The sequence below is a fragment of the Sciurus vulgaris genome (genome assembly GCF_902686455.1).
Source record: "Sciurus vulgaris genome assembly, chromosome: 18".
In the NCBI taxonomy this organism is placed as follows: domain Eukaryota; kingdom Metazoa; phylum Chordata; class Mammalia; order Rodentia; family Sciuridae; genus Sciurus; species Sciurus vulgaris.
The window spans coordinates 39,913,528-39,936,137 of record NC_136479.1 but is presented as its reverse complement, the minus strand read 5'-3'; the positions used below and the strand labels follow the sequence as shown (position 1 = coordinate 39,936,137).

At 45.6% G+C, this 22,610-nt stretch overlaps 1 protein-coding gene across 1 annotated transcript in view; it reads left to right on the top strand.

Moving 5' to 3' along the window:
* Nucleotides 1-315: 315 nt before the first annotated feature.
* LOC306649347 (S-adenosyl-L-methionine-dependent tRNA 4-demethylwyosine synthase TYW1-like) overlaps nt 316-22,610 on the top strand; it is a 71,596-nt gene continuing 49,301 nt past the window's right edge. The window contains exon 1 of the mRNA XM_079120245.1: nt 316-468. The gene's annotated coding sequence lies outside the window, so the exon portion shown is untranslated. The remainder of the gene's footprint in view (nt 469-22,610) is intronic.

Genomic DNA, 22,610 nt, shown 5'->3' with positions numbered 1-22,610 from the left:
GCGGGCCCTGCGGGTAGAAAGCGGAGGCTGTGCGTGTCCGAGGGCAGCGCCATGCAGCTGGTCCCGGAGCCCTCTGACTGTGCTGGGCTGGGCCGCCAGGCGAGGCTGGGCTTTGTTTTCCTTCCACTAAAACAGCGTCTGAAGGAGTGATTAGTGGCTTCGGCTCATGGGGGGTGGCAGTCACTCAGGATTGTCTGTGTGCCTCGTTGTCTGCGTTGCAGCTTCTGTCTGGGTCCTTGCTGTGTCGCCCCATGTTGCACATTGTGTTGTGCAGGCCTGATGTGGACCTGACTTTCTTTTCATTTTTGTCTTTTTTAAAAATTTTTATTAAAGAACCTCAAGCCGGTCACTCAGCTGTATGTCAGCGTGGATGCCAGCACCAAAGACAGCCTGAGGAAAATCGACCGCCCGCTCTTCAAGGATTTCTGGCACAGATTCCTCGACAGTTTAGAAGCCTTAGCAACAAAGGTAAGAATAAAGGAAGGAGACGACAACAGAGTACGTTTGCTCTGAAAAAAACTGAGCAGGAGCCTCCTGGTGAGAACCATCTCAGGAACTTCAAGGTTAAATCTCCTGTCATGACTTGGATGTGAAGTGTCCCCAAAAGCTCGTGGTGGGATGACGTGTGTGCTGGCCTCATCAGTGGACCCAGCAGTCTGGGGGCCTGGGGGTAACTGGGGCAGGTGGGGCGGCCGGAGGGTGTGGCCCTGGGCCGCCCCAGGTTGCCTTCCCCAGGTGGCCTTCTGGCAAGCCCTTGCCCCACCTCTGCTTCCTGTGCCAGGGTGCGCTGCCTGCCCTCAGGCTCAGAGGAGCTTTTCCTGCTCTCAGCTGTTCCCTTGGGCATTTCGGGCTCAGCGATGAGAAGCTAACTACACTGGTCAGTGGCTGGTGTCCTCCTAGTGCGTGTTGGTGTCCGCCTAGTGCGTTTGTTAGACGTCCCAGGTGACGTTGGATGTGCAGCCAGATACGGGAGTCACTTCCAGGAATCCTGCCTCTGCCCCTCTGCTCAGCTCTTAGACGCCGTTGATCCACCGGCATGGCCTTGTGTGCTTTTCCAGGCTTGCTGCTCACGGTCCTGGGGTGTGCGCCTCCTGCTGACCAGGCTTGCTGCGCATGTGCCCAGCATTCCCCATTCCTCCTTCAGACCACGGGCGTCTGTCCTTTCCACCGCAGGTTCAGCTGCACTGCTGCCCCTGCCGAGGAGGCTGTCCCAGTTGCAGGTGCTCCGCTTCCCGCCTGCCTACGTGCTGTCTCTAAGAGCATTTCTCCTCTGGACCCTGGCACTCTCTCCTGGACTGGGCTGCTTCCTCGGGCCTGGACTCCTCACAGTGTTTAGCACAGCATGTTTTATGGCCTTGGTAAATGTTTTTTAGAAAGAATGATTGAGTAGAAACAGCAGAGCTTTTCAGAGTGCCTTTCCCAACCCTCCAACTGCTTAAATCTATTTTCTTCTTCTTTTTTTAAGCTTAAAAAGTTAAATCCATGCTTTCTTTGGTCATTAACAGGCATATTTAAGAAATGCACAAAGGCACTACTTTGGCTTCTCAGCTGCCTTGGATTATTTACAGAGCTAGAAGATCAAGTGCTTCTCAGGTTCCTAAGTGGCCTCATCTCTGGACTTTGCCTTTGGCCACCTCATCACTTGTGGCTGAGACAGGAGATGCATAGCAGAAAAGCCAGCATGTGTACAGAGGAGTGTGAACACCAGGAGCTGGCAACCCGAGGTCGTGACCATGGCTGCGTCCTGGGTCAGAGCAGGCACCATGACAGCTAGGCACGAGCAGTATGGCGAGCATTTTCTGCAGAATGGTTTCTCATCTTGACACTTCTAGCTCGGATGTCCGATTCAATTGGGTGACTCTTGGGTGACCAACTAATAGTAATGTGGTTGCTTAAAGTCTTACAGTATTGTCTAATCCAAGACATCTGAAACACAGCTTCACTCTTGTCTCCTAACTCCAGTTGGGAAAGTTTCCTTGGGCTATTTAAACTATCAGGGCGATGCTTTCTGACATTTTGTAGTAACTAGAGCTACTGTTTCTCACTCTTGTATTGCTTATGTTGCCATTTAAGAATGAATGACTGGAAACTGCTCTTCAAAGACTTTCTGTGATTCCAGCTCCTGCTTCTTGTCGGGTATCTATATTAGGATAGTAGATGCTATCAAGAAAGGAGTGCTTTACTGCTGTTTAGCACACAAAATGAACATGTTGTGACTATATTTATCAGCTGTGGTCAAGCATCATTAGCGCTGCTACCAGTTGAGGTTTTTAAATAGAAGTGCTGTTTCAGACATGCTGTGTTTACCTGTTACTGGTTTGGCATTTTAGTATGCCAGAACAAGGAAAGGCATTTGAAGAAAAGAGATTTGTTGACCTCCATGAACAAGGAATTGGGTTTACCTGAGGATTTTTAGTCTCCTTAGGAGCTGATGCTGCCCAAAGTAGAAAGTGGAGTATTTTGTTTTTTTTCCTCCTGGCAAGTATGGTGTTTGCATTTCCAGATCTTTATCCCTTGTCAAAACGTTCCTTTTCAATAGGTACTTGAGTATGTGGGGCTAAAAAGCGATCCTGTCAAGGTAACAGGGCAAAATGTGTGAGCTTCGACTTCTACCCGTTACGGCTGCCTGCCAGACAGCCCTGTTTTCAGCACGGAGAAGTCCATCTTGTTGAAGACAACACTGCCTAGCGCACCAGATGTGTTCTGCTGCCGCGTAGTGATGCCAAAGTCAGGATCCAGCAGGAGGTTAAGCTGATTAGTCCTCTTTCATGTTGAAGCAGTAACATCAACTTTCTTGAAACTGCGATTTACAAAGACAGAGGCTAGCATCATCATCTTCATTTCGTGTTCTTGGACGTCAGAAGTGGACGTCAGCCCTCTCTGCAGGTGCTTGGTGCTCTGACCGCACAGCGCCACCTGACGGTAACGAGAGGAACTCTGTGCCTGCTTTTTATTTTTATTTATTTTAAAAATTTTTTTAGGTGTTGATAGACCTTTATTTTATTCATTTATTTATTCATGGTGCTGAGAGTCGAATCCAGTGCCTCATATATGCTAGGCAAGTGCTTTCTCACAAAGCCACAGCCCCAGTCCCTGTGCCTGGTTTTTAAACAAAGCAATATTTGCATGTGGCCCACAATTGCAACTTAAGAAACATTTAATATCTGACCTCATCTCTGCTTTTAGAAGTATGATGTGCCAATTATGGAAATTTGGGGCAAATAAAGAGAAATGTAGAGAGGCAAGGCCAGGGCTGGGCTGTGGCCCACCTGGCATGCTCACAGTCCTGCGTCTGATCCCTACCACCCCAAAAATAGAAAATGCAAGCTAACAAAAATAATTCCCGAAGAGTAAAGAGGCAGGGCAGGAAGTTACCTGTGACTCCAGGTCCTTGAGATGAGAACTGCTCACACCTGGTGTACGTCTGTTCATTGCTTGTTTGGGGGAGAGCTGCTGTCAGGTCGGCGGTCAGCGTCCAGCGTGAGCACATCCCTGTGCCAATGCACTCTGATCTCCTTCGAGACAACCTGGTCTTCCACTTTGCCAGCTCCCCTGCCAGCTGGCCAGCAGCAGGGAGTGGCAGTGTGCGTCTTCCCCTGGGGCTGACAGCAGGGTGGGTGCCTGCCTGGCCTCTGCCATCTCTGAGTTGCAGTGTGTGCGTTCTGTGACTCTAGAACATGATGAAGTTGAAGGGGACTAGAGACAGCGTGTGTGTTCAAGCGGCAGCATTGTCATATAATGGTGAGTATTTGGGAGTCTGTGGAGCATCGTGTCTCCCTCCCTCCCTGTATTCCTCTGAGGGTGAGCCATTCCCTCCCCGTGGTTGTTTGAGACCTGCTTTGCTCTTTATGTCGTTGATGTCGGGATCTAGGCTTGAGCCCATCTGGTCTCCTGTCTGTCTCTCACAACTCTTCCCAAGGCTCACTTCCGCCCTTCACCTTCACTTGCCTTGGCAGAGGTCTTCCTGACTGTCAGTTTCACCTGGTTTGGCTTCAGTGCCATCTTACTCTGCTCCACTTGGCTAAAGTAGCATTCTGACTTTAGCCACTGCTGAAATCAGAGCAAGATTGTGTGTCATCTGTCTAGTAGTGTCATCCAAAGCCAGCACCTGCAAGCTGGTTTCTTCCAGATCTGACTTCTGCCTACGCTCATTTTAGGAATGAGGCCTAGTAGATCTTGCCTGTGTTGGGGCACACTCAGAGGAATTTTGGAGGATGAGTAGGTAGGTTTTAAAGTCGTCTCTCCAGCAGTGGGTTGTGGTTGAAGACAAGGATGCAGGTAGAGTTATAAGAATTGCCCAGAGGACTAAAGAGCCTCGGGGAACAAAAACGTTGATGTTTTCGAGGCCAGGAGCATATAGAAAGGGAGTCTAGGAAGAATCTGAAAAAGACCTGGGTCAGTTCCATGCAAACGTCCTATGTTACATGCAATTCAAGGAAAGGCATTTTCAGAAGAGAAGTAGGTAAAGACCAAGGTTAGAGAAAAAGAAACTGTTTACCAGTTGGTCTTTAATGACTATGAGGAAGTAAGTCCAGTGCAGTGTGTTGTGTAGAAGCTGTTGTGTAGTTAGTGGGGCAAATGGAAAGGGTCCAGGTGGGGACCGAACAGTGGATATGAACGTAGAGAACATTACCTGTGGGCCAAGAGTGCTGATGTTAGTTAGTGAAGACATTAAAAGCATTTCTTACAGCTTGAAAACTTACATGAGCATGTCTGCTAAAAACTACTTAAAAGACAAATGTTGTCATAATGAAGAAAGTAAGACGACGCATACGGTACAGACCCAAGTGTGAGCTCTGTGTGGTGTCGCCGTGTGTCTCCTGCAGTTTTCATGCATCGTGGACACGTTTCACTTTCAAGATCATATCATGCTTATTTTTGTGACTGTGTTTTTCTAACATAACAGGAACACCTGTGCTGACTTCTGCCACCATAGTTTCATTTTGCCTGTTGAACTTTCTAATTTATTTTTCTTTTGCCTACTTTTGAATTTTATATAAATGGAACCATTATGTGTGCTTTTGCGTCTGATTTCTTTTACTGAATACTTTGAGGTTCCTGTGTGATGTTACAAGTGAGAGTGGTTTGCTCATTTTTATTGCTATGTAGTAAAACTGAATTTAGAGATGAAACCAAAGTCTCTGCTGGTCTGGTTGCCCTTGGGCGCGTCTGTCTGTGGACCTCCAGAGCTTGTTTGCAGATTCTAGTCAGGGAGTGCTGCTGCTGTGTACCCTTGGCTGCAGAGGGTCCTCCTCTGTGGAGGAAGGGTGTCCCCTGGACTGAGGAGGAAGTCACGTGGAGCCCTGAGGGAGGAAGCGGACCCCACCCACCTAGTCGGCCAGATGGGCCGAATCAACCCTGGCCATGGGGGGCCGGGGGTCAGATGTCTCAGCCAGTCGCCCTCTGCCGCACAGCCCTCTGCAGCTGGGGAGGATGCCCTGTAGTGTCCACAGCTGACCCCAGCAGGGCGTGCCTCCAGCATTAGGGGCTGGCCTCTGCAGGCACACTGGGTCTCTGCTGTGTCAGTGGTGCAGGCCGGCTCTGTGTGCCGCACTCTGTGGAGGCTGCCTGCTGGTACTGCCGCAGACCCCAGCGTCCCACCAGTAGCTTCCTTCCAGGCTCTTGTCTCGCAGTCTTGAAGCATGAAACCCCAGACAGTGGAGAGTGAGGAGAAAAGACAGTTCTTGCTGAGTAAGAGGGGTCCTGACAGCAGGTACCACCCACATGTCCTAGTCTTGGGGCTCGTATGGCTGCTGGGTGGGGCTTTGCTCAGTGCCTGTGCTAATCAGGTATTGGGAAAATGCCACCGTGCTGGTCAGGCCTGTGACATTTGGATTGATTGTGCCCTTTTAGCTCTCTGGTTTGAGGTCCACTCCACTGTCCCTCTTCCTGTTTCTTTAGGACCAAAGAGTCAGGTAGAAAGTCAGGAATGTTTCTACAGGTTAATTTTATTGAGGAGCCTGTACATTTAGAGAAGCCTCTTTGGGGAGCCCATTTCCTTACCTGCTTACCTCTGTTTTACTGTCTGTGCTGTCTATTCAATAGTCTGACTATATCACAAATACATAGCATTTTTAGCATTGATGCTAATTTGAATCGTTTCAGTGTTGACTCTTACAAATGATTTTTATGGAAATTCTTGTATGTGTTTCTTTGGTGCACATGTATGTGCATTCCTACCGGACATATATATATATGACTTGAGCATAGGATAAGTGTCACACTTTACTAGATACTACCAAATAGTTTTCCAAAGAAATTTGTACCAAGTTGTACTTTTACAAAGGTATATGAAAGGGCTGGTTTTTCTATAGTCTTTCTTTTTTTCTCTTTTTCTTTTTGGTACCAGGGATTGAACCCAGGGTGTTTAACCACTGGCCACATCCCCAGTCCTTTTTTATATTCTATTTTGAAACAGGGTATTGCTGAGTTGCTTAGGACCTCACTAAAGTTGTGAGGTTAGCTTTGAACTTGCAATCCTCCTGCTTTAGCCTCCCCAGCCACTGGGATTTATGGGCATGTGCCACCATGCCCAGCCCCAGCCCTTTTTAAATATATTTAATTAGAGGCAGGGCCTCCCAGAGTTGCTTAGTACCTCGCTAATCTGCTGATGCTGACTTTGAACTTGCAGTCCTCCTGCCTCAGTTATGAGATTATAGGTGTGCGTCACTGTCCTGGACTGGTTTTTCTACATTCTCACAGACCCTTGATTTTATTTTGTTTTATTTTATCCTTAAATAATTAATTTAAGGCAACTATCTAGACTGTGGTTTGAGGGTGGTTCACTGTGGTTTTAGTTTATATCTTTGTGTCAAGTATTTTTAGATGCCAGCTGGCTCCTCAGATACCCCTTTCTTGTGTGAATTTTGTACTTCTATCTTTTGTACACTATTTGGATCATTGTTGCTTTCTTATTGATTTGAAGACATTTAATAAAAATATATTCTGAGTTGGGTGTGATATGGCTACTGGGGAGGCTAAGGAGAAGGAAAGCAAGTTTGAGGCCAGTCTCGGAACTTAGCAAGACTCTGTCTCAAAAAGTAAAAAGAAATGAAAAGGGCTGGAGATGTAGTTTAACGTAGAGTGACCCTGAATTCAGTCCCCAGTATATCAAAATAAGTAGGTAGATAAACAGATCATTGAGCACGTGGGTGCAGGTCCTTTGTCAGACGTGTATCAAAGGCACATCCTCCCGGTTACACTCCTGGCGGTATGGTCTGTCACTCTTCACCAGGATTCTAGAATCGCACGTTTAGTGCTTTTCATCCCCCGCCCCCACCTCCCCCTCCCTGGAATTGAACCTAGGGTGCTTCACCACTCAGCTGCTTCCCAGCCCTTTTACTTTTCATTTTGAGCAGCGTCTCACTGAATTGCTGGGCTGGCCTTGGATTTGTGATCCTCCTTCCTTATCCTCCGGAGTAACGGATCACGGCGTGTGCCCGTTTCCCATTTTATTTATGAATCTTTGCCCACCTGTGGTCATAAAGATCATTTTGTGTTCTTATTTCAGAAGAGGAGTTGTTCTTTTCTCTCATTTGGCATCTTTGAACCATTTCAGATTAATTCTTGCGTATGATGTAAGGTTAAGGGGTCTGGGTTAAATTTTTAATGGCCTTTATGTTTAGAGCAGTTTTAGGTACAGAGATTCCCCAACCACCCCCTCTCCCTGCACATGTGTACCCTAACCCAACATCAGCTGCGGTTGCTTAGCCCCCGCTGGCCGTTGCCACCACCCAGGTCCCTAGCTGGCCCTCATGCTCCCTGCTGGTGGGGAGCATTCTGTAGTGGGGCGGTGTGGGCAGAGTTCCACAGCTGGCTGCCTCTGCCAGAGGGCATGTCACCGATTCAGGAGTCCTCTGCCTGTCATCCCTGGCAGTCACTGATCTTTGCACTGTCTCAAGGTCTGCACTTTCCAGAACGTAGACATGGAATCATATGGCGTGTGGCCTTCTGGACGGACTTGTTGTGTAATGTGCATGTACGTTTCCTCCTTTCTCCTCACGCCCGGTAGCTCGTTTCTCTTCAGCACTAAATGATATTCAGTTGGGTGACCGCTTATTCACCCTTCCCTCTGCGAGGGCCTCTTGTTCAGGTTCTGCAGACACGAGCACCAGGTCCAGGTTGTCCTGTAGGCGTGAGTACTCACCTCTCCCTTGGGTAAGTACCAGGCAGTGCCATTGCTGGGTCACAGTGGCTGTCCCTTTGCCTTCCTACAGTGGTGGGCAGAGCTGCTGCTGGTCCCTGGCCTGCACTGGGTTAGTCTGCTTCTGGAGTCTGCTGTGCCAGTGGCCCATTTCCTCATAGGCTCACTTGCCAGCTTTGTATTTTCTTTGAGGAGTTGTCTGATAAGGTCTTCAGTGTAGGGGATCCCACGGAACCACGCCGGACACGGGAAATCACATAAGGGAGTTTATTAAGCAAACAGAGTGTCTCCCTGCAGGGAAAGAGAGAAAATGAGAGGAAAAGAAAGGGAATGAGAAAGGGCGCACACTAGAGAGAGTGAGAAAGCCAGGAGGATAGAGAAAGTGAGGAGGCGAGACAGAAGGATGAGAAAAGATGGCGGGGTAGCTACAGTAAAGCAATTGAATTCCGCCAGGCTAACAGGGGACCAATATCGGAGAAGGATACTTGCAAGCTGACTGATGAACCAATAGCTAGCTAGGATGTTCACAGATTGACAAGTGGTTGGGAGGCGGGGAAATGGCTGTACCGGAAAGGTCAGGGGGAGCAGCTTTGTACATACATTCAGTCCATTTTTTACATTGGATAGCTCATTCCCTTGCTGTTGAGATCTGAGAGTTCTGCATATATTTTGGAGATCAGTCCTTTATCATGTGTTTTGCAAGTTTTTTTCTCCAGCTGTCATTTTGTCTCTTGACAGTTTCTTTCAAAGTGCCAAAACTTTTAATGAAGTCCAGCTACCACTTCTGTTTTGTAGATGATGCCTTTGTGTTGTGTTCAAAGTCAGCACAAACCTGAGCTCACCTGTGCTCTCTCCAGGGTTCTGTGGCTCTTGTGGCTCTGTCTCTTTGTCCAGGTGTGCGATCTGTTCAATGTTGATTTTTGCGAACGTCGAAAGGTCTGCTTGATCCCTTTTTTGTGTGCGGATTGCCCTTTGTTCTAGCACAATTTGTTGCAGACCGCCGCTTCTGCATTGTGTTGTTTTGCTCCTTTATTGGAATCGGTCGACTGTGGGTCTGTTTCTGAGCACTATTCTGTTTGATTGGCCTGTTTTTTCTTTGAACCATACTGCAGACATCTCTTGACTGCTGTTACATCTTGGTTAACGTCCACCATGTTTGTTACCATCGTGTTCCTTGTTCTTCATTCCTTCTGTCTTCTATGCTGGTTCTGTCTTCTGTGTCTTAATTGAGCATTTTGTGTGATTTCATTTCCTCTCCTTTCTTAACTGTGAGTCATACCTTGTGTTTTCCGGTGGTTTCCCAGAGTTCCTAGCACACGTTGGCAGCTAATGCCAGTCTGTTTTCAGTCTGCGCTGCGCCCCTCATGCCTGGAGCACCTTGCACAGTGAGACAGTCCTGATCCTTCTCCCCTTTTCATGTACACTGGCGTACGCGAGTTTTAGTTTGTCGCCCCGTATTTCTTCTTGGGTGCTCTTCCTCTGTGGAGATCTGAGTTTCTGACCGATGTCATTTCCCTCTTTCAGAAGACCTTCTTTTAACACTTCTTTCAAGATAGATCCACTGGCAGCATTTCCCTCAAGTTCTATTTGTGTGGAAGTCTTTATTTCTCCTCCAGTTTTTAAGGATAAGTTCATAGCATACAGAAATCTAGTGTTTTCCCTTCACACGAGACATTTCATTGTAGTCTCCCCTTGGTTCTGAGCAGAGGTCAGGGCTCCTCTTCTGTCTGCCCTGTAGGTAAGGTTCTTTCTCCCCGTCTTCCTTCTGACTTTCTGTAGTATGAACGTTAGACGCTGGTGTATGGTTTGCCACACTTACCCAGCATGGTGTTTTCCAAGCCTTCTGGATTGTGCTCTGGTGTTTGACTTCAACTTGGGGAGATTCTCAGTCATTTTTGTTTCAGATATTGCTCTTGCTCTCTGCCTCCTGTGATTCTGTCAGCTGCGTCTGTGCCTCTTCCTTTGCTCGTGGTTCTGCATGTTCTGTGGAGGTACGTGTGGGCCTTTCTCTGTGCTTTGAGTCCCGGAGGTTGCTGTTGTGCTGTGTCCAGCTGAGCGGCACTCTCCATTTTGGCTAGTATTTTTGCTCTCTGGCATTTCCTCTTGGTTCTTTCTTAGGATCTCTTCCTCTGCTTACGTGGCTCATCTGTGCTTGTGCGCTGTCTGCTTTATCCATCAGAGCATCTTGCGTGTTAGTCAGTCATTTCTGATTCCTAGTCTGACACTTGTGACATCCTTGCCTGGTCTGAGTCTGACGTGGCTGCTGCTCTCTCTCGAGACTTTGTTTTTGCCTTATGGCTTTTCTAGGCAGTTGGACCTGAGGTCCTGGGTAAAGGACTGTTGTGCTTGCTTCTAGCTGTGTGCTGGTGAGGGCCCGTCTGCTCTCTGACGTTGAGGTCTCTGCCTCTTGGTGAGCAGGGGCCTCTCCCAGCTTTGACGAGACAGGCTGGCCAGGGAGGGCTGGCTGGGCCCTCGCCACATGGAAGGCTGATGCTGGCTGGGGTCGGGTGCTTCCCAGCCTCCTGGTCAGGTAGACTTGTGTCAGGCCCAGGAAGACCAGGTCTGCTTAGTTGCGCGGAGAGCATGCTGCTTGACGCGAGCAGAGTGTGGGGTGGTTCAGGTGCGCCTTTCCCTTCCTTGGCAGAGCATAGGGGGCTTTTCTCCCCCACCCTCTCTGAGAGTCTGGAAGAGCTCCAGGGGGCTGAACTCTGGAAACGCGAGGCCTCCTGCCGCTGGTTCCCCACAGCCTCCGTGTCTGAGGCCATGCACCCTGGCAGCTGTCAATCCAGCTGAGGTCCCCTGCCTGACTCTGGTTCCTGTGCAGGTTCCTGCTCCTGTAAGTTGTAACCCACTGCTTGCGGCTTCTGTTTTTGTGCAGCAGTTTTGCTCCAGGACTCATGTCCCCTGATGAGCTGTGGATTTCCAGTCTGTTCAGTGCTTTGCCTGTTGTTAGCACAGAGTGCTGACCTCAGCCTCTCTTGTGCAAGACTAGAAGCTGGAAGTCTAGTCAGGTCAGGCTGGATTAAAACCGTGGAACTGGAAGGTGTAAGTCTCCAGTCTCTCCCCAAGACCTCGTGGTCTTTGCCTGCATTCTGCTCTCAGTGTCCTGCTTGGGCCCATTCTATTTTCCTTCCGGTTCACCTAGTGTTTGGATCTCGTCCTTTGGAGTGCATCCAGTGGGGTGCATGTTAGGTTGGGCCTGCTTCTCCAGCAGTACTTGTTGAGGGGCCATTCTGTGCACGAGCCACGAGCACCGAGCCTCACCACCCTCCGTGAGCACTGTGGAGCTCAGGTCTGCACCGTCCCTCACAGGAGCTGCCCTGTGTCGATTCCAGGGTCATTTCCCTCGACCTGCGGGTGCTGTTGCTGTCTGGGCTGTGTCGCACTGACTCAGGCAAGGAACAGCAAATAACAGGAAATTAGGAAGAAGAAAACAAGGTAAACGAAGGAATTGGTTAATTTAGTGGCAAAAAGAAACTGGGATATCCAACGTGTAGGTCATTGATATCTGTTCCCAGAATGATCTTAGTGGCTTGGTGGAGGTGAAAGGCAGGCAGCAGCAGTGTTTGCTGAAGGACAGACGGCAGATGGTGTCCTGGGAGGGCAGCAGAGGCTTCAAGGTCTGCTAGGTGGGTGGCACTTGCTGGTTGGTTTGGGTGTGGACCCTGGGCAGAGGGGAGGCAAGGGACAGCTGGTCTTGTGGATCTCAGGGGAAGTGCGTTAACTTTCGTTTTCTGGAATGATGGCTTTACCGGTGCCTGGGATTCTGAGTGGCTGTGATCTCTGTGTGTCCATGAAACATGCAGCAGTGGCGTGAGGTTTCAAAGAACCGTCGTTGAGTCCCACAGCAGGTTGGAACTAAGTTCACCCTGCGAGACTTGAGAGGGTGTCTTTTGGTTTGTTCTGATCTGAATATGCGTGGGTTTCACTGGCCGAAAGTTGGGAGGTGGCCCTCCAAAGGTGCACAGGTTGTTTAGAGGACATTTTCAAGAGTAGCTGTGGCTTTCCATTTGCTTATAGTGACACATTAAAATTTCAAATATACGAGTTCACCTTCCTCAGTCTTGCTTTCTGTGGTTTCACTTATCATGGACTACTGATTTCCAAAAATAGTAAATGGAAACTTCCAGTAATAAACAAGCAAGAAGTGTGAAACCGTATGTCATTCTGAGTAGCACAGTGAAATCTGGTAGCATCTCACTGGAATTGTCTCTTCGTCCAGACTGTCCACGCTGTCTAGACTGTGTCCACTACCTGCCCCGAGCCCCCAATAGTTGTCTTGGTATCGAGGTAACTGTGCAGTGCGGCAATGTGCATGTCCAGACAGTGGGTATAAAGCTCCACAGCTCCGGTTCTAGCAATTCAGACATGCCGGGGGACAAAAGTACTTCTTTTAAAACTCTTGGTAAGGGCAAAGAATCGTGTGCTGAGGTCGCTGAGATGGTGGTAGGAACTGGCCTTTTATCTGTGAGACTAGGAAGAAGGAAAAGAAGTCTGCTCGTCTTGACCTCCTGCTGCAGGAGTCGCTGTCGTGCCCACTGAGCGCTCCATCCGCAGAAGAGCAGCACTGCGTCTCTGTGTGGGCGCAGGAGGGCAGCCCATGTGGTGTGCGGTGCCGCCCGGGGTTCTGGCCCTGCTGGGGTCTTGGACCATGTCCCCTGCAGATGAGGGCTCCTGTAGCACTGAAGGAGAATCTTCGTGCTTACAGAAGTGATCTGGGGCTGGAATGGTTGGGATGCCAGCTCTGAGTGGACATGGAAGATGTACGTCTTCAGCCTCGTCCCTGAGTGTCCCTGAGAGATAGTGCACCTTTCGTGTCTTGCTAGGCAGTAGATTTCATCTTCTGTGATTTCTTCCAAATGAAATCAGTCAAGGTCATTCACTTCAAGCCTTATTTTAGAAATTTTATGTAGCTCTTGCCATTTTGGAGACTAGAACTGAAGTCTTATAAAAGAGTCTTTGTGTTTGATTTATGAAAAGAGCTTAAGAGGAAAGGGAAGGAAAGAGAGTGATCAGAGACTGAGTTCTTGTGCTTCATGAGTGCCTTTGGGACGTGAGGGAGTTGAAGCCCTGTGGGCTCCGGGGATCATGACCCCGTGGAGAGAACTCATGTCCTGACGAGGGCATAAGAAGCTGTGGATGTGGCTTGTCCTTGTGGGAGGGGAGACTTGATGCCATCGCCCTTCCTGGTCTGAGACCCTGTACTGAGGTGGGTGCTGCTGATGTCCAGCCATTTGCCCCTCCCTCCCTCCAGCCACAGGGGGACATGTTTTTTGCCTGCAGCAGGTTAGAAGCGTTAAGTCACATCGACAGAGCACATTTTGGGGTTGGTTGGCTTTCTCAACCAGTATTTGAGTCTTTCTGGTGAACTGTTCTTCTGGCTTTGAGGTCTGTTTTCTGCCTGCCCGCCTGTCAGTCAGTCATTTGCCTGTGTTAAAACCCTGAAGGGGCTTCCTCCATCTTTCCTCCTAACTTGGGAACCACATCAGCCTCATCTGGTAACTCAGGAAGCCTTTGTTTCATTCTTCACTTGCCCTGTCTTGACTTTGGAAGGTTCGTGTTGCTGACCGTAAGGAACACTCTGACCTGTGGTGCACAATCACCATCTTTCCACCTTACGTACTTAGTGACTATCTGTGGACGCCAAGGCCACCAGCTCCCCTTGGTGACAGGCTCATTGATGACCCCCTGGCCTATTGCAGCTGTAGCGCATCTTCCCTGTTTTTCCCAGGGTGAAGGCAGCAGTTGTCTTTGGTTGTTTCTCGAAGGTGGTGGGACTGAGAACAGGGACTGAGGGCAGCTGGAGATGCCACGCATACTCTCTTCTGCTGGTGATCTCCAAGAAGGGAGCAGAGAGGCAGGGTCTGTGACGCCCCGCCTGGCCGCTCCAGGATTTCTTCTAACTGTTGGTTCATACTGACTGCTGAATTCAGAGAAATGCAGGCACACACGCACTTCCTACAGTCGCTTTTTTTTTTTTTTTTTAATATCTTTTTAATATCGCTTTTGTTATGTGGTGCTCAGGATTAAAGCCAGGGCCTCTCGGGTGCTAAGCAGGTGCTCTACCACTGCCCCAAGCACAGTTTTAACACCGAGTTTTTACTTTCCTGTTTGCACGCAAATAATTTTACATCATTCTTTAGACTTTTCACGTGGATCTGTCATTTATTTGACCATTTATTTCCTGAATGAGGTTTATTTCTGTCTGTTGATTGAAAACAGTTGGGCATACTTTTATTGTTGATAAACTTCTATTTTAGAGCAGTGTTAGATTGCAGGGAAATTGGGAAGATGGTGTGGAGTCCCCGGCACTGGAGTAGTTAGTGCGCCAAGAGCGGCTCGCCTGCTCCCTGGTGTTTCCCTAGGCCTGACGGTGGCCTGTTTCTGCACCAGGCTCCTCAGGTTCCACCCAGGAAGCCAGCTCCTCTCCGAGGCCATCTCCTGGAGCGTCTCCTGGCTGGGCAGTTCCTCAGACTTCTGTGCTTGATCCCTGGACGGTCTGAGCAGGGGCCAGGCCCTTGGTGAGGCCTGGATTGGGTTTGCCTGCTCTCTCTCTGACATGGTGGTGTGTGTTGTGGGGCAGAGCTCAGTGTGTGTACCTGCGGCTCGGTCTTGTGCTGTGGGCTCTGTGGTTCTGATTGTCACTGTGTCACACGTCCTCACCAACAGTGCCACAGAGCGCAGCCTTACCACCTGAGAGTCTCCCATGCTCCTCTTGCACAGTTCTCCCCACCTGTCGCAGTTCCTGGCGGCCTCTACTGCTCTGACCATCTCTTTTTCTGTTTTCCAGAATGTTGTGTAATTGGATGATCAGGTTTGTGGCCTTTTCAGACTGGCTTTTTAATGTTGTATATTCCTCTAAGTTTCCTCTGTTTTATCACCAGGTAATGCCTTATTGTCTATTTACCTGTTGGAGGTTGTGTTGGTTGTTTGCTTTATTATGAATAAAGTCGCTTTTTGCGTGCAGATCTTTGGGTGAACATAAACACTCAGATTTAGTTGGGTGAATGGGACTGGAGGCATCTCTGTAGCCGCCGTCTTTAGTCCCTTGAGGGAAGGCCCAGTGGTGTGACTGGGCATGGGGAGGTTTAGCTGCAGTGCCTCATCCCGCGCAGTGCAGGCGAGTTGCTGTGGCTCTGTACCCGCTGGCCCAGTGTTGCTCCTCTGGGCCTTAGTGGTGTCCCAGCACCACCCCTAGACTGACCGTAAAGCCACAGTGATCAAGACTGTGGTGTTGCAGGCATGGAGATAACAGAGGAAGGGAGGCGAGCACAGAAGATGCCACCGATTGACCTTTGGTTCTCGAACGGCAAACGCGGAGCGTCTCTTCACACTCTCTTGCAGTGTGTACCTTCCTTCTGGAGCTGCCTGTTTAGGGCAGCTCTTTCTTTGTTGAGCTGAGTTTCAGGAAGAACTCTACCACACGGGTGTTTTCCAGGTGTCCTCTGAGTTCGGCTTGCCTTCGTTCTCCCGGTGTCTTCCAGAGCAGAAGTTGGGTTTGCTTTAAGTGCTGCCTCTCTTAAGCTCACAACCGAACCCAAGGTCACATGGAGTTTCTTCCAGAAGTTTTGTAGGTTTGCATTTTGTATTTAGGTCTGTGATCCTTTTTCATTTGACTTCTGTGAGAGTATAAGTTCGTGTGGAAGTTCTTATCTTTTTAATGTGGATATCCTGTTTTCCTAGCACCATTTTTTAAAGACACTTCTTTCTATATTGAATGGCTTTGCTTTTTTGTGAAAGGTCAGTCAGCGGCAATCTGTGAGCTCATTCTCCATCACCCTGTTATCTGTCTGCCTCAAATAGCGTAGCCTTAATCACTGTGGCTTTATAGGGAGGCTTAGGACTGGTACTGAGTCCTCCAACATCGGTCTTCTTTAATATTGTGTTGGCTTTTGTAGGTCATTTTCATTTCAATATAAACATTAAAATCAGTTTCCCATCATCTACAAAATAGCTTCCGGGGATTTTGATTGAGGTTGCATTGAATCTATAGATCAGGTTGGGGAAAAGTGACATCTTAGCATTATTGAGTTTTCCCAACCATAAACACAGAGTCTCTGTGGATTTATTTAGATCTTCTTAAATTTCTTTTAGTTGGTTTCAAATGATAATTGTTCCTTAGTGGCAGATTGGAGAGCAAATTGACTTTCATGTATTGTGCATCTTACGACCTTGTTATACTTGTTACATTTGCTTACTAGTTCTAGGAGTTTATTTGTCCATTCTTTGGAATTTCCTAGATAGACAGTATAAAAGATACTTTTCTTTCTTTTTATACAGTTATTATATCTTTTATTTCCTTTTCTCGTCTTACTGCATGTTCAATAGAAATGATAAGAAGGAACCTCCTTGCTTATTCCTAGTCTTAGGGAGGAAGTGTTCAATTTCTCACCATTAAAATTGTATTAGGTGTAGGTTTTCTACAGATTTCCTTTTTGTGCTAAGGAAGTTTTCCATATTCAACAATGGTTGAACTAGCCTCGCACACCTGAGTAGATCTCAGCTGGTCAGCAGGTATATAATTGTTTTCATACATTGTTGGATTTTATTTGGTAATATTTTGTTAAGGATTTTTTGTATCTATGTCATGAAATATTTTGACCTCTAATCTTCTTTTCTTCTTCTTCTTTTTTTTTTTTTTTTCAGGGGGGTGGTGCTGGGATTGAACTCAGGGACACTTGATCACTGAGCCACATCCCCAGCCCTATTTTGCATTTTATTTGGAGACAGAGTCTCACTGAATTGCTTACTGCCTCACTTTTGCCTAGGCTGGCTTTGAACTCGAGATCCTCCTGCTTCAGCCTCCAGAGCTGCTGGGATTAGAGACGTGTGCCACTGCGCCCGACTCTAATTTTCTTTTCTGAAATGCCTTATCTGGTGTTGGTATTGGGTGATGTCCTTGGATTGAGTTGAGTAGTCTTTCTTCTGCTTTTATTTTCTGGAAGAGATCAAGGTGGATTGACATTGTGCCTTCTATAGTTGGTAAATTCCGTAGTCAGCCCTTCAGAGCCTGGTGCTTTCTGCTTTGGAAGGTTACCAACTATTGATTCAGTTCTTACTAGTAAATGTAGGCCTGTGTGGGGCGCGTGTCTCTTCTTGTGGTCCTTTTGGTGGTCTGTCTGCAGGGAGTGTGTTGGTTTGTCTGTGTTGTGCAATTTGTCACAGTGTTTTTTGTAATACTCCTTTTAAAAAAATCATCTGTAAGCTCAGTAGTGGTAATGTCTCTTTTTAATATTGGTGATTTTATATCTTTTCTTTTTGTCTTAATTAGCCTGGCAAGAGGTTTGTCTGTTTTATCATTTTTTTTTTCTCTCAAGAACCTGGTTTTGATTTCATTAATCTTCCTCGAACAGTTTTCTGTTACTGACCTCACCAGATTCTGCTCTTTGGTCATTTCTGTTCTTTCCGTTTAGGTTGCATTGTGTCCCTTCACCTCCTTCCCGCGGTGGAAACTCAGGTCTTGGTTTCCTCCGGAGTGCGTCCTGATCCTGGGTGGTTCTGTGGCGTCGGGCTCACTGCCATCTAGTCACCTGTCACGTGGGCTTGCTTTGCACCCTCAGTGCCCAGTATCAGTGAGAGTTCATGCACATCTCTGTACACACTTCTGGATATTTAAGTAAGTTCTAGAAAGGACATTCCTGGGGTAAGATGTTATATCATAAGGGTCTTTAGTAGGTTGACAGATTTGGCCTATAGAAGGGTGCGTCACAGTTTTATTATCTCTGCACATTCCTGTCATCTCCCTCATTAGGTAGCTTTTTATCTAAGTCTGATTTTTCAATTTATTTATTTTCATTAACTTTTTGACAGTGATAAATTTAAAAAATTCTTTTTATATGTGTATGTATGAATCATAATCTACTTTCTTTCCCCTCCCCACCCATCTCACCCCGTCTCCTCACTTCCCTCTGTACAATCCAAAGTTTCTTCATTCTTCTCTACTAAACCCCCATTATGGATCAGCCTCCACTTATCAGAGAAAACATTTTGGGATTCTCTTATTTCACATAGCATGATACTCTCCAAATCCATCTATTTACCTGCAAAGGCCATAATTTCATTCTTCTTTAAGGCTGAATAATATTTCTTTATCCATTCATCTGTTGAAGGGCACCTGGGTTGGTTCCATAGTTTAGCTATTGTGAATTGAGCTGCTGTAAACATTGATGTGGCTGCATCACTGTACTAGGCTGATTTTAAGTCCTTTGGGTATAAACCAAGGAGTGGGACAGGTGGGTCAAATGGTGGTTCCATTCCAAGTTTTCTTTTTTTTTTTTTTATTGTAAACAAATGGGATACACGTTGTTTCTCTGTTTGTACATGGCGTAAAGGCATACCATTTGTGTAATCATAAATTTACATAGAGTAATGTTGTTTGATTCATTCTGTTATTTTTTCCCTTCCCCCCACCCCTCCCACCCCTCTTTACCCTCTATACAGTACTTCCTTCCTCCATACTTGCCCCCCTCCCTAACCCTAACTCTAACCCTAACACTAACCCTTCCCTCCCCCCCATTATGTGTCATCCTCCACTTATTAGCGATATCATTCGTCCTTTGGCTTTTTGAGATTGGCTTATCTCACTTAGCATGATATTCTCCAATTTCATCCATTTGCCTGCAAATGCCATAATTTTATCATTCTTTATGGCTGAGTAATATTCCATTGTATATATATACCACAGTTTCTTTATCCACTCATCAATTGAAGGGCATCTAGGTTGGTTCCACAGTCTGGCTATTGTGAATTGAGCAGCTATGAACATTGATGTGCCTGTGTCTCTGTAGTATGCTGATTTTAAGTCCTTTGGGTATAGGCCGAGGAGTGGGATAGCTGGGTCAAATGGCGGGTCCATTCCAAGTTTTCGAAGGAATCTCCACACTGCTTTCCAGAGTGGCTGCACTAATTTGCAGCCCCACCAGCAATGTATGAGTGTACCTTTCTCCCCACATCCTCGCCAACACCTGTTGTTGCTCGTATTCTTGATAATCGCCATTCTAATTGGAGTGAGATGGAATCTTAGGGTGGTTTTGATTTGCATTTCTCTTATTACTAGAGATGTTGAACATTTTTCCATATGTTTGTTGATTGCTTGTAGATCTTCTTCTATGAAGCGTCTTTTCATATCCTTAGCCCATTTGTCGACTGGATTATTTGAATTCTTGGAGTAAAGTTTTTTGAGTTCTTTATAGATTCTGGAGATTAGTGCTCTATCTGAAGTATGATTGGCAAAGATATTCTCCCATTCTGTAGGCTCTTTCTTCGCATTGCTGATAGTTTCCTTTGCTGAGAGAAAGCTTTTTTGTTTGAATCTATCCCAGTGGTTGATTCTAGCTTTTATTTCTTGTGCTATGGGAGTCCTGTTAAGGAAGTCTGATCCTAGACCAACAAGGTGAAGATTTGGACCTACTTCTTCTTCTATAATCTGCAGGGTCTCTGGTCTGATTCCGAAGTCCTTAATCCATTTTGAGTTTAGTTTCGTGCATGGTGAGAGATATGGGTTTAGTTTCATTCTGTTGCATATGGATTTCCAATTCTCCCAGCACCATTTGTTGAAGAGGCTGTCTTTTCTCCATTGCATATTTTTGGCACCTTTGTCTAGTATGAGAAAATTGTATTTATTTGGGTTTGTGTCCGTGTCCTCTATTCTATACCATTGATCTACCTTTCTATTTTGGTACCAATACCATGCCGTTTTTGTTACTATTGCTTTGTAGTAGAGTTGAAGATCTGGTATTGCAATACCCCCTGTTTCACTCTTCCTGCTAAGTATTGCTTTAGCTATTCTGGGTTTCTTATTCTTCCAGATGAATTTCATAATTGCTTGCTCTATTTCTGTAAGGTACGTCATTGGGATTTTAATTGGAATTGCATTGAATTTGTATAGCACTTTAGGTAGTATGGCCATTTTGACAATATTAATTCTGCCTATCCAAGAACATGGAAGATCTTTCCATCTTCTAAGGTGTTCTTTAATTTCTTTCTTTAGTGTTGTATAGTTCTCATTGTAGAGGTCTTTCACCTCTTTTGTGAGATTGATTCCCAAGTATTTTATTTTTTTCGAGGCTATTGTGAATGGGGTAGTTTTCCTAATTTCTCTTTCTGAAGATTCATCACTTATGTATAAAAATGCGTTGGATTTATGGGCATTGATCTTGTAACCTGCTACTTTACTGAATTCACTTATGAGTTCTTAGAGTTTTCTGGTGGAATTTCCAGGTTCCTCTAAATATATAATCATGTCATCAGCGAACAGGGATAGTTTGAGTTCTTCTTTTCCAATTCGTATCCCTTTAATTTCTTTGGTTTGTCTAGTTGCTCTCAAGAACGATGTTGAATAGAAGTGGTGAAAGAGGGCATCCCTGCCTTGTTCCAGTTTTTAGGGGGAATGCTTTCAGTTTTTCACCATTTAGAATGATATTAGCCATGGGCTTAGCATAAATGGCCTTTACAATGTTAAGGAATGTTCCCACTATCCCTATTTTTTCTAGTGTTTTGAGCATGAAGGGGTGCTGTATTTTATCAAATGCTTTTTCTGCATCTATTGAAATAATCATGTGATTCTTGACTTTAAGTCTATTAATGTGGTGAATTACGTTTATTGATTTCCTGATGTTGAACCAACCTTGCATCCCTGGAATGAAACCCACTTGATCATGGTGCACTATCTTTTTAATATGTTTTTGTATGCGATTTGCTAAAATTTTGTTGAGAATTTTTGCGTCGATGTTCATTAAGGATATTGGTCTGAAATTTTCTTTCCTTGATGAGTCTCTGTCTGGTTTAGGTATCAGGGTGATATTGGCTTCATAGAATGAGTTTGGGAGGGTTCCCTCCTCTTCTATTTTATGGAATACTTTGAGAAGTATTGGAATGAGCTCTTCTTTAAAGGTTTTGTAGAACTCGGCTGAGAACCCATCTGGTCCCGGACTTTTCTTTGTTGGTAGGCTTTTGATGACTTCTTCTATTTCAGTACTTGAAATTGGTCTATTTAAATTGTGTATGTCCTCCTCGTTCACTTTAGGCAATTCATATGTCTCTAGAAACCTGTTGATGCCTTCAAAATTTTCTATTTTGTTTGAGTATAGATTTTCAAAATAGCTTCTAATTATGTTTTATATTTCAATCCTGTCTGTTGTGATATTTCCTTGTTCATTCCGAATTTTAGTGATTTGGGTTTTCTCTCGTCTTCTCTTTGTTAGTGTGGCTAAAGGTTTATCAATTTTGTTTATTTTTTCGAAGAACCAACTATTTATTTTGTCAATTTTTTGTATTGTTTCTTTTGTTTCAATTTCATTGATTTCAGCTCTGAGTTTAACTATTTCCTGTCTTCTACTACTTTTGGTGCTGGTCTGTTCTTCTTTTTCTAGGGCTTTGAGCTGTAGTGTTAGGTCGTTTATTTGTTGAGTTTTACTTCTTTTATTAAATGCGCTCCATGAAATAAATTTCCTTCTAAGTACTGCTTTCATAGTGTCCCAGAGATTTTGATATGATGTTTCTTTGTTCTCATTTACCTCTAAGAATTTTTTAATTTCCTTCCTAATATCTTCTGTTATCCATTCATCATATAATAGCATATTGTTTAATCTCCAGAGGTTGCAATAGTTTCTGTGTTTTACTCTTTCATTTATTTCTAACTTCAATCCATTATGATCTGATAGAATACATGGTGGTGTCTCTATCTTCTTGTATTTGCTAACATTAGCTTTGTGGCCTAATATATGGTCTATTTTAGAGAAGGATCCATGTGCTGCTGAGAAGAAAGTGTATTCGCTCTTGGTTGGATGGTATATTCTATAAACGTCCGTTAAATCTAAATTATTGATTGTGTTATTGAGATCTATGGTTTCTTTGTTCAATTTTTGTCTGGAAGATGTGTCCAGTGGTGAGAGAGGCGTGTTAAAATCACCTAGTATTATTGTGTTATGGTCTATTTGGTTTCTGAAATTGAGAAGGATTTGTTTGACATACATGGATGAGCCACTGTTTGGGGCACAGATGTTTATGATTGTTATATCTTGCTGATTTACGCTTCCCTTAAGCAGTATGAAATGACCTTCTTTATCCCTTCTGACTGACTTTGGCTTGAAGTCCACTTTATCGGAAATGAGGATGGATACTCCAGCTTTTTTGCTGAGTCCATGTGCATGGTATGTTTTTCCCCATCCTTTCACCTTTAGTCTATGAGTATCTTTTTCTATGAGGTGAGTCTCTTGCAGGCAACATATTGTTGGATCTTTCTTTTTAATCCAATCTGCCAGTCTATGTCTTTTGATTGATGAATTCAGGCCATTAACATTCAGGGTTATTATTGAGATATGATTTGGTTTCCCGGTCATTTGGTTCATTTTTTAAATTTTATTTATTTATTTGTTTGACACAACTTGTTTCCTCCTTTATTTGACAATTCCTTTAGGATAATTCCTCCCTTTGCTGATTTGCTTCTTTGTTTTTCATCCATTCCTCA